At 31.3% G+C, this 12,676-nt stretch overlaps 1 protein-coding gene across 2 annotated transcripts in view; it reads left to right on the top strand.

Annotated features, from left to right (window-relative positions):
* The first annotated feature begins 890 nt into the window (after positions 1 to 890).
* The window catches only part of LOC102677001, a 28,036-nt gene continuing 16,250 nt past the window's right edge, over positions 891 to 12,676 (top strand). For both annotated transcript variants that reach the window (XM_006612989.2, XM_031509217.1), the window contains exon 1: positions 891 to 982. The gene's annotated coding sequence lies outside the window, so the exon portion shown is untranslated. The remainder of the gene's footprint in view (positions 983 to 12,676) is intronic.

Raw genomic sequence — 12,676 nt, forward strand, 5'->3', positions numbered from 1 at the left:
TTACCCTTTCCTTTAAATTATTCTCGTTAACAAGAGAGAGAGAATAACTCTATCCTTATTCTCCTTTATTCTCCCCGGTTCATCGAAACGAAATATTCATCGACACGCTTGAAAGAAAAAAAAAGAAAAATCTCTATCGATACCAGTATACCTAATAACAATTAAAATATCAGACAAATGACGACCCGACCCCGAGCGACAAACAAATCGAAAAGCCTCTACCATTCATCTCTCCACTCTCTCTCGAAAAAAAAAAATCCACATCTTTCCTCTCCCTCGATAAAACTTCCCTCCCCTGTATTGTCGCTAATCCACCCTCTCCGTTCCAAACTCATCTCCCCCCTCCCTCCCTCTCTCCAAAAACGAACATCTTCGCCCAACCTACACGAAGAATCTTACCTCCCCTCACCACTGACCACCTCCCCCTCTCGCCCATAAACACCCTCTCGTAAAACCACCCTTTCCTTTCCACCCTAACTTCCTACCCCCTCCCCCTCCGCCACGCAACCCCCCACCCCTCCGCCCAAAGCCTGGCGGCGCTCGATCCTGCGTGCATTCCCCTCGCTTTCTCTCTCGGTTTCTCCCCCGCCGCGAGCCGTGGCAACGCGCAGGCCGTCGCCGTCGTCAGACGAGAGCGGCAACATTCTGCTCTGCGCGGCGGGGTTCCGTGGCAGTCGGCGTTCCAGCCGCGAACCGAAGCCGGCCAGATACAGAACGCGCCTGGAACTGTGCAAGAAGGCGGGCGTAAGAGGAAGGGCGAAGAACTCTCCCCTTCGTTGAAAGGGGTGCGTCGAAGGTGACACGCACGAGGGGGGAGGGAGGTGGTGGTGAACTTTGTGATCTTGGATCGGGGGACGACGAGTTGGTGCTTGGACGAGGAGGGAAGAAGAAGAAGAGGAGGAGGAAGAAGTGGAAGAAGAAGAAGAGGAAGAAGAAGAAGAGTTTTTGGGTCTTGTATGGGAAGAGGAGAAACGAAGTAGAGGTGTGTAATTGTGTAGTATCTGTTTAATGTAGCGAGTTAAATTTTGAATCTGGAGCGTGAGTTGAAAAGGATTCGTTGTTTTGTATGGAGGGGAGAAGAGAGATTGAGATGTGCAGTATTTTGATGTGTATGGATATATGGGGAGGTTTGAGTTGTTATTGGGATTGGAGTTAAATTTTTGGAAATGTTGATAGAGTTTTTGAGGGAGAATTGTTTATTTTGCGCAATGGAGTTTTGGAAGTGAATTTCTGAGTTTAAATTTTGAATGAACGTTGGTAAGTTTTGGGGGGAAAAGATGATTTGCATGGAAAGAGAAGTGAGATTGAGATGAGTTGAATTTTTGGAAATGTTGATGGAATTTTGAGGGAAAAAGGATTGTTGTTTTGAACAAGAAGAGAAAATACTGAGATGTGTTGAAATGAAGTTTACGAAGTGAATTTTCGGTTTACGTTAAATTTTGAACGATATTTTTGTAGGAAAAAAATTCGTTGTTTTGCACGAGAAGAGAAGAGATTGAGATGTACACTGTCAATAAATTTCGAAGGGTTGAAAGGATCGATGTCTTACATGCGAAGAGAAAGCGTTAATATGATATATTTATATATTATAGGATCTATGAGGTGTGCATGATGGATGGATTAAATCTTAGCTAAGAATTGAAATTGAATAATTCATTGAGAATTGACGGTTATATTGAAGATTTTTTTTTTAGAGAAAACTTAAGAAAGATTGTTATTTTACATAAAAAGAAAATACCAATATGTGTTATGATATATGATTTGGAGTAGATGATTTAAAATGAACTATATTTGATATATATTTGAAAATATAAACATAAATATATATTTGAAAATTAAACATAATATGAATCTAATTAATTACATCGGCAACAACAAGTAAATGAAACAGTTATATCTTTTCCAAAGAAAGATATACATCAATACATATGAAGACTGGTTTGAAGTGATACATGAAATAAACGACTTAATAAAGATATAACTTTATGATGTACAATTAGTGTACATATTTGAAAGTATATTATTAATTATAATAAGGATCTAATTAATTACATCAATACTATAAATAAATACTTTTTGAAACAGCTATATCTTTTCCAAAGAAAGATGTGCATCAACACATATGAGAATTGGTTTGAGGTGAATAATAAATCACTTGGATTAAAGAGTTGATTAATGTACGTTAAAGTTGATGAGTTAGAGAGAGAGGTGTGATGGAAGATTGGTGGACAGTTAGTCTGTTTATAAGGGATTTGGAGATACACAGTTGCGGTCGGTAGTGTTTGATCCGTGGGGGTGTGTGCACGAGGAAATTGTTATGGGAGTTGGAATTTGGATTTTCAGTCTGTTTCAGTCCCTTATGAAGGACTTCTTTTTAAAACTTTCATAATTTGTTTGCATCTTGATACCCTGGAAATTAATATAGAAGCTTGAATTGAATAATATGGAAGTTTTTGAAACAAATCATTTTAAGTTTACAATGAAAATTTTGATATTTCTTGAGTTATTAATACGAAGTTTTAAGTCATATTTATGCAGATTTTTCTTAAATCTGAATATCACATATTTGGCATTCGTTGAATTCATTTTTACGTGGAGATTACGTGGGATATTTGCATGGTTGGTATTTATCTTTTAAATACTGTGAAAACATACATTCGATAGATATTACAAGTATATACGCGAAATGAATAGTTTGAACTTAATTATTCTTTCATTAGAATGTAATTTATTTATGAAATTATGGATAAATGAACAATATTTAAATATTTTGTATGACAACGAAACGTATAAACACGATGAAAATTAATTTTTAAATTCCGATGAGTAAATATATATAAAAAATATATATAATATATATAAATTAGCTCTTTTAATTAACAAATTTTTTATGAAAATATTTTGATGAAAATATTTGAAAACTTCTGTAGCCACAAAATCAATAATGTAGATAATTTAACGTTTCTGTACAGTACTGTACATGTAACGTTCAACTGATATTTTACTCGATATTTTCACGACAAATTTTATATATTATAGCAATAATGGTTATCATAAATCATGAAAAAACATTTTTCTGTTAAGAAAAAACATTTAAAAATCTATATCAATAAAATTTTATTCGTTATAAAATCTGTAATTAACGAATTATGAATATTTATTTTACTCGATAAGTTTATTGGATAAATAATAAATATATATATATAAAAAAGAGAAATCACAAATTTCGAAAGTGATAATTTTCTTAGATTTTACGTACACTTAAGAATGATTAAAAATGGTTAAAGTGAAACCATCGAAAGAGAAATAGGTTGAAAAATATTTAGAAAAAACTTTTATTCGATGTTAATGGTGAATTATGAGGAAGAAGACAGTTTTATAGTCTTACGTCTTTTTGGTCTTTTGTACCTGTCTCCTATCTAATTTATTAATCTGTTGGCTATTACTAGACTGACAACGAGAAAATCTGTTCTAAATTGTATAATTAATTATCGAAAAATTAACCTTTCGATCATTTTCTTCCATTTTTTTTTTATTACTCTACCTCGAATAATTTTATTATTAATTCCATGAAAAAGATTTAGAATTTACAGGAAATTTTTAATCCTTCCTTTCTGCGTTCTTTTTTAATTTTCTTTTATTCTTTTCATTCGCTACTTATTCAATGGTGCTTAAAGCCAAAGTAAAAACTGTGTTTTTAGCTCGATTAAGTACAAAGTGCCTCCTACCTATGATCGCTAATTCTTCGTTCTTCTAAATCCTCGTCGCTCGTATCCGGTACCGAGGAAATTCCCTCTTATCGAACATAGTATTAACCTTTCAATTGCCACACCATTGAATAAGCGATCTCGAGGCTTGCATTTCCAGAAATTGGCAAATATCAGATAAGAGTGGAACATATAAGCGAAGTATTTAAAACGGAAAGAAAAGAAGTTTTTTTTTTTTTAGAAGATGGATTAAAACGTATAAATATCATTGTATTTTTATATAATGATAAAAAGAACGATTTATGTGATAATATCTTTTAATATTCATGACGATATACAAATTTTTCATTGGAGTTTAAATTTATTTTTTTTGTTTTTCAAAAATCGTCGAATTATAACAATTCGAGCTCGACGTTAATTTTACTTTTTATACAATTTATATAACTTATCAATAATCCAATTGTAATTGTAAGAAAACTGGTGAGAAAGAATGATTCGTTCAAGAATGAGACGTTCAAAGAGATAATAAATAATCGTTCGAAATTTGAATCGATCGAAATGAAAAACAACGAATAAATAAAAAGATTTTGAAAAAGATACAAGATTGAGATGTATTTGAATACATACCATTTTGAAAATACTGTTTTATGCAACGATACGTTAAAAATTTTATACGATCCTTTATACGGTCATTTGAGCGCACGATGCGACCACTTTTGTCCGACTAGTGAGCGAGTCAAGCTACTTACCTCTCACCGAGCCTGATCAAAGAACGACCGAATCTACTTGGATCTTTCTACGACGAGGAATATGATAGCTTTTCCGGAGTTTTCGAATCGACTTCCGTGAAATTTGATCGAGCACATTACTGTCTTCAACTCGAAGAGCGGAAAAATTCGAAAAAGAAAAACGAAAAGAGAAAGGGAATGAGAAATAAGGAAAATCGAAAAAAATCGATCATTTGGTTGGAAATTATTTTAAATTGGTAATCAAAACTCATATTTTTTTTTATTAAAATTTGAGAATTCAATTTCTTTGTGTTATTTTATTTATTTATTTGCTATTTATTTATATTCTTCCTTTCTAATTTATTTATATCTTGTAGAAAAATCATAATTCCGAAAATGGAAAATACAAATAAATAATTATATTGAGGAATCTTCCACTGGAGAATATTTAAACCAGATCGAGAATATAAAAAAACAGATGGAAGTTAAAACAACAGACATGAATGAAAATGAAAGACAATGAAAAATTTAGATTGAGAACGAATTATTTTTCTATGATCTTAGAATCATATAATGTTATACACAGATAGAAACCATGGAATTGCATGAAAAAAAATATTCGTACGTAATAGAGAATATTTAAAAAATTATGTTGTATGGAAATTGCAAATATAAACAATTTATTTATCGACGTTTTAAAATTTTACTTCTAATTCTAGGAAATTGATTGTTCAGCGTGAAAATTGAAGATAAACGCAATAAATAGATAATTTATTTTTCAATTACGTTTTATCCTGGACTGGATATTTTTGCATTAAAAAATTGTAAACAGCAAATAAATCAATGATTAATTAAACAAAGCTTACAATAGATGGTTTGTTAAAAGTGATCTTTATCGTATTTAACGAAGTGGATTTACGTACGATCATGTTGAAAGCTATTGTACAAATAGCACGAGTTTACGAACATTAATCCCTGGACAATTTTATACGATTGACTTTGTAAAATGATTGATTTTTAAACAATTTAACGTAATATCTTTATATCTGTTATTTAAAAAAAAAAATCAGAAGAGAAAGCCTTAGGAAATTATTTCTTGGTATCTTTTAGACCTTTGTAAATAAAAATTTGTTTAATTATTATGAAGAGAAAAGAATTGAAATTAACTTTATTTGATTTATATAAAAGCAATTAAACGAAAAAAAAATCCTTCTTAACTTAGGAAAAGGCCTCGTAGTTAAAAGTCTCTTTCAAAACTGTGAAATTCAATTACACTAAGGAACTCTCAAGTATTTTAATTAAATTTTCAAGAATCTTAAATTAAAATCCATTGAATGATTGTCAAGCAGCCAAGCCTATAGAGTGTCACACGATTTACAAGAAGAACTTCTCATTGAATGGATAATTTCAAATCGAAAGTTATTTCTTTAACGAAATATTTTATTTTTATAACTAAAATTATAATTTATTTTCAGAATATCAACAATTATCGAATTGATGTTATTTTCGCGAAATAAAATAACAATGGATCACAATTTAACCTTAAATTTTCGATATATGATAATTATGAAACACCAAAAATCATGCAAATACAATGTTTTCTTTCGAAAATGAAATACATTTCCTTTTTCCAAAATAAAATAACAACGAATTACAACTTTTTCTCAAAATTCCAACGATAAATAATAGAAGAAAAATTATAAGCAATCATGGAATAATTATAAAGACACGATATTGACAAAATTACAACAGATTACAATTACACTTTCAAAATTCCAACAAAAACTAACAATGTTTTCTTCTCGACCTGACACGACGATTGTAAGTCGATCGCTGAAAACACTTGAAAATGATACCGGAAACCGCGAGTATCCCTCCAGTATCCCAATAATGAAACGAACAATCGTCCACGTAACCCTGTAACGAGCCACGCTGCAGAATGATTAATCGGGTCTAATCGCATTTCCGTGGGATTTCCATTCCGTGGAGGGAGCTCTCGTCGCCGATAGAAACGATACGGGTGAAATTTCGAGCTTGCAACCCTATTTATACGATTGAGGAGAACGATAAATGGCGGGCCGTTTCGTTGTTAATTCCGCATAACTGGCTTCTTCGCTTTTGTTTATCGGGAAAATATATCGCGTTCTTCTTTTTTTTTTATTTAGAGCATGGAGAGAGAAGTTATAACAATAAATACGAGCAGCAGATTTATTTTTTAATTATTCAAAATTCTTCCAGCTGTTGCATGAAAAATGTATTCGAGCGAAATATTAAAAGATTTTTCATTCGATTCTTTTTTTTTCTTATTCTTCTTATTTTCCTAGCAAAGTAGCAAAATATTGGTTAGATAATTTAATTTTTATTAAATTATATTTCTTAATTAATTATTAATTATCGAAAATATCATGTTACTTATAATATCAATTTAATGAAAAATTGTCAATTTTGCGAGAAGAATAAGTAAAAAAAAAAGTATTTAAAAGTCAAAAACATTCTGCCATATTCCAGTTCGTGCATCATTCCAACTTTTTCCTCTATCTTGTTCGATGTTGAGCAAAAATATTGGAACGTCCTAAAGTTTCGAAACGAAAATATATGCGAAAGAATGGATAGATCCATTTGAAAAAGTCCAATATCTATCTTTTTCTACTATTGTGCGTGTCTCGTGGGGAATCTCAAGTAAAATATTGAAAATTCTAAGATCAAGAAAATACGATCGAGAAAAAAATTAAATTCACTTGAAAATATTTATTTTCAGATATCATTCTAACTGGATACAATATTGAAAACCAAGATTCTAAAAGCAAAATGTCAATGAGGAAAATTAATTCGATTTAAAAAAGAACAGTAACAGTAATTCTTATTTCAAATGGGAAGAAAAGAATTAGAATTTGGCGAATAGAATATCGAGATATCCTATATTGAAATAAGATATTCGAATATTCTGAAATGTTACGAAATTCCAAGAGATTCAGATCCATCGAGAAACGAGTCTATATCTATCCTTTCCCAATAAACGGAACAATACAAGAGAATAGAATATCCCGAGCATAATAATTGTTCCCAAAATAATTCCTAGATGAACAAAAATTACACACCATTCAAACACCGGCGATCTACTTTCCTCCATTATCCTACATAACCCCAACACTTCCTCCAAGGACGTTGAATCGTCACGAAAAAAATATTCCAAACTAAAAAAAAAATACATTGAAATATCCCACCGCGAAAGGGAAACAATATTCATTCAAAACCGCTCAACAAAAATCCGCCGCCATTTTTCACCATTCCAACGAATACTCGGAATACTCAGAAACGTTACACAAAAGTAGTGAAAATTCTGAGAAGGGAAAGGAAGATATTATTTAGAAGCCAACGAAAGGCGGGAACGTCGATTTTAGACAACCCCACCGAAATTCCATTGATCGTGAAACACGAGTCTATATATTTCGAGGCGAGCTTAATTGCTCTCAAAATGCCCTCGTTACAGAGACCTCTGAAAATCTAGTTCAATGGTTTTTGGCTGTGCGATCGCGGTAGGGGGTGGAGATGGCGAATAAAACTTGGGGCCGAGAAAAGCGCGGGAAAGGGCGTGGTCAGAGGGTGATTCTTTTTTCTTTTTTCTTTTTTTTTTTTCGGAAACACGGGGCGGATAATCTTTGGTACTCGGGTACTCGTGCGTGGCGGAGGTCGATTGATTCGTCTGCAGAGGATGAATCGCGAACGCATTTGACCGTGTACTCGAATGAATTGCGATACGTCAGCTAAAAGTGTATACCGGGTGTTTGACAGAAAAAAAAAAAGGATAAAGGAGGAAATATCGATCCAAGCTTCGAAATGTTTGGAACCTGTGTATAAAAAAATATTGTAGTAATTTTCGAAAATATGTGCTTAATAGAGAGGTATCGAGGTGAAACGTGTTGCAGAATATGGATGAAAATTTCAAAGATTTGGAATCTGAGGAATGTTGAATGGGAATTTTTGTATATAATGGGAAAATGTGTATAATATGAAGTTGAAAATTGAAATTTATTATGGAAATATATATGATAGAAGGTATGTATAGAAGGGAATTAAGGGAAGTATAGAAATTTTCATAAATAATAGATAATTAAATAAATAAAAATTTAAATTCGATAAATTGTAGAAATATTAAAATATGGCCAAGTAAAAAAAGAAAAAAAATAGAACGAATAATGAGAAAAAAAAGTGGAATTTATGTGAAAATTTTATGTGATCTAGAAAACCTCGGAATAGGTAAGAAAATAAGAAAAGGAATAATGTCAGAGAAATTTATGTGAAAATTTTATATGATATATATATATATATATATATATAATTCAGAATATTTTGAACATTAGATCGAAAAATTTGAAAAATTTTGTGAAAATATTGGATAATATTATTATGGAGAAAAGTTAAATTGTGAATTGCAAAATATTACACGTTGATGTTTACATTCAGAGAAGTATTTACTTTTTAATTTGACGGAATCAGGCCAAAGGGATTAAAACTGATTATAAAATTGCAGCTTTTATAAATAAAATAGTTTGAGGTACACGCTTTAAATATTTACTTGGCCTTTAGGAAAATTTAAAACTTTTGATAGTTTCAGCCTTTTCTCGTTTGAGATCAGACGATTAATGTTGATACATACCATCTAATTTCCACGACAGTGGGTGTGCAATAGCCAACATGTCAATGCTTCGTGTTAAACTAAACACATCAAGCATCAAAACTCGTCAAATATTGACTAGCGTCCTTTAACCTTTCTATACGTTCCACGATCAAAAGTCGATCGATAGATCATCGTTTTTGAACATCTTTCGTCAAGTTTGTTTAAGGTAAAAATATATTATGAACATTATTAACAATTATATCCATTAACACAATTATCATAATATACCTAACCACTTCCAATATTATCTTTACAACGTATTTTTAGAAAATTAAGTTCAATTTACATTTACAGTTGATTAAAAACATATTAGATAATCATCAATCAATCTCCCATCAATTCAATCTACTCGTCATCTTCATCATCCATTCTTCCATTAAAAATTAAAACTAAATTTTGGATAAAAAGTTTATTATTGGATAAAAAGTTTGCCACATTTTTTACCTTTATATATAATATTCCCCGTTTCCATTTTCCAAAGTAAGAAGAACAGGGCAAATTTTAATCCGCGATAGTGGCGTCGGTTAGAGAAGAATTCGCATCACGTTGGAATATTTTTCTCCACGGTTCGGGGATTCACTGCAGTTAACAAATTGCCGTGTCGTTGCGCAGATCCCTTCGTCTCGCAATCGAAAAGGTAAATACTTGGTAAAATTCCCGCCGCGGCGCGTTTTCAGAACGCGTTTGAACGAAAATGCTCGAGCCGAAAACAAACTCTCGACCGAATAAACCGACTGTGTTTCCATCGATGCGACTACGTCCATTTTTCAATTAGATAATCTATCAAAAGATTGAACAATTATTGAAAAATTTTTCTTTTCCGCTCCTCCTTTTTCTCTTTTTGAAAATTGTGCGAATTTAATATTGCATTCTTTTTTTTATCGTAGTATTAGAGATGATGAAGTGTTAAAATAGGAATAAAGAATTGAAATTTTATTAGAGAATTTTTCATTTTTGAAATTGTGATCTATATTTCTTTAGAAATATGTTGTTTTCTTTTTTTCCTTGATAAATTTACATTTTACTTTTAGAATGTAGGGTGTGATGGAACGAGGGTAAAATTATGTATTATTCACGAGAAATTTTCGAAAAATTAAGCGAAAGATTCTAATCAGAAATGTTTATAAATCGATTTAAGAAAAATTATGATATTTCATTTTTTGTTAAAGCGCAAATGTATTGGCCGCGAATGGAATAATATGCGAATAAAATATCGTTGGAAAATTTTCACAAGATTTTTACAAGAGAGGATATTATTTTAAATATTTTAAAATATTCTCCGAGGAGAATATTTTATGCGGAAAAATTCAGCTGTGATGTGTGGAGTAAGTGGTTCAATGTTAGTTTTACCAGAACAGTATAAAATAAATATTCTTCGTGTATAAAATTGCAGATACGGAAGATACATACGGAAGTATGAGTATAATATTATTTTTTGTGAAAAGAAAAAAAATTATACGATGAATATTCTGCGTATCGGAATTGAATTGCGGAAAGTATGTCCAATACGTGCTAAATGTAATTCGATGCGTTTCTTTTTTTTTTTCTTTTTTTTTTAATTTAAAAAAATTGAACGAGATTTATTTTTGCGATAAAATGAAGTTTAACACAAAAAATATCTTGTATTGTGTGATATTTTTAATGAAAAAACGAGTAAAAATATTCTGTATACAATAGAATGCAATCATAAAAAGTTCATAAAATATAATGAATGTATTAATGTTCTCTCTTGTGGAAAAGGGAAGAAATTACGTAAATATAAAAGCTTTTATTCCGTATAATTAATACCCCGTTTGATCTAAAAATCCATTTAGATACAGTATAATAAAAAATACGTATAATAATCTTGAATATATTATAACGGGGTATTATTTATATTTATTTTTATCCGTGAAAAAAATAATAAATTCTTTATTATTTGCACTTTCAGCTTGATCATATATGGATATGGATTGAAAAGAATACCATGAAAAAAAGAATACTTATCTCCTTCTATTTTTACGAAATTTTATTTTGCAAACGTATAAATACTTTTTGCTTGAAATGGAAAGCACGGGTCTCAAATTAAAAATTTGATTAAAAAATCAAGAAAAGTATAGCATCTCTCATTTTTTGCCATATGAATAAAAGATATCATATGTTTGTGTGCAAGAAAAAAATGAAAACAAGGAAAAATGTAAGAAGAAGAAAATTTTCTTTCAAATTAGAAAAAAAAAATTGTTGGAAGAAAATTGTTAGAAGATAATCGAATTTTCAGTATATATTTCAATGTTATGTACGAAGTTACACAATTTCGATTCATTCCCATCGAAATATTTTAAGTAAAACTTTAATTAATTTTCGATCTATTAACCCCAATATTTTAATTCGTATAGTAATTCAAATAATAGATTTATGCACGTAAGGAAATTTTTTTTCCCTCAAATTCTCACTTTTATAAAAAAAATCAGAATTTATTTCGGATATTTTTACGAATTTTAATACTCCACCCTAGAAATAAATATATATTTTTTTTCTACGTATTTCTTATCCATTTTTCACACGTAGAATAAACCCATCTGTCGATCATCTCGTACTCGTATCCGAAATTCGATCAGAAATTAATCAAATTCGCGTGTAAATTCATTCCGAAAAAAAAAAAAAAAGAAAATCAAATCTTCAAACTTCATTTGCACGTGGCTCTAAATGAAAAAAAAAAAAAAAGAAAAAGTTTCACTCCACGTTAAAATTCTCGTTACTCCCGGAAGGTAACAATTTTTAGCTTCCAGAAGATTTCTCTTTTTCTATCCCGTGTAACTATTTTATACAGGATATGGCTTCTTCGAGTTGCATGTAAAAAAAAAAAGAAAAAAAGAAAAAAAACCCTATACTACACCGTGAATATTTCATTGGAGAAGAAATTCAAACGAGATTGTCATGGGAAATACCCTTTAAACCTAATATCGATGCTTTCAACCGAGCTTTTTTTTTTCCACCGCAATTTAACGCGAGTCCTTTCTTCCCTCCATCCCTCATCCCCCGTAGAAAACTTGACGAAACATTGGGATTTTTTAACTTCTGTCTCGCGAGCGACGGGAAGAATCGGTGGAAAACTTTTTTTCTCCGGGTGTTTTCACGTGTCAACGCGATTCCAACCACTTTGGAAAGCTTCTCGATTGCCTGGCCGGTATTTATACACCGCCACTTGGCAAGAAATCTTCCAATATCACGGTTAACGCTACCTCTTCCCTCCTCCCTCTCTCCTTCTCCTCTTCCCCCTCTCTCCGACTCGCGTGCACCCCAATTAAAAGTTTTACCGATAACCGGGTGCACACCGGGTGACTTGGAAACACTGATCCGGCCAAACTTTTACGGCCGATGAAACGATAGTTTTGAACCGAGTGAAAAGCGTGCGAATCATTATTAAACTGGATTCTGCGGTGCTTTCGAATCGTTTTATCATTTGATTTTCCAACTCCTTTTATAGGAGAGCGAGAAGAGTAATGGAAAGTTAAGTGGAAATTAAGGGAGAATTGGAAGTGAGAGTGAGGGATTAGATTTCTTTTTTTTTTTTTTTTTTTTTT

The sequence above is a fragment of the Apis dorsata genome, unplaced genomic scaffold, assembly GCF_000469605.1.
Source record: "Apis dorsata unplaced genomic scaffold, Apis dorsata 1.3 scaffold_132, whole genome shotgun sequence".
NCBI classification, from domain to species: Eukaryota; Metazoa; Arthropoda; class Insecta; order Hymenoptera; family Apidae; genus Apis; species Apis dorsata.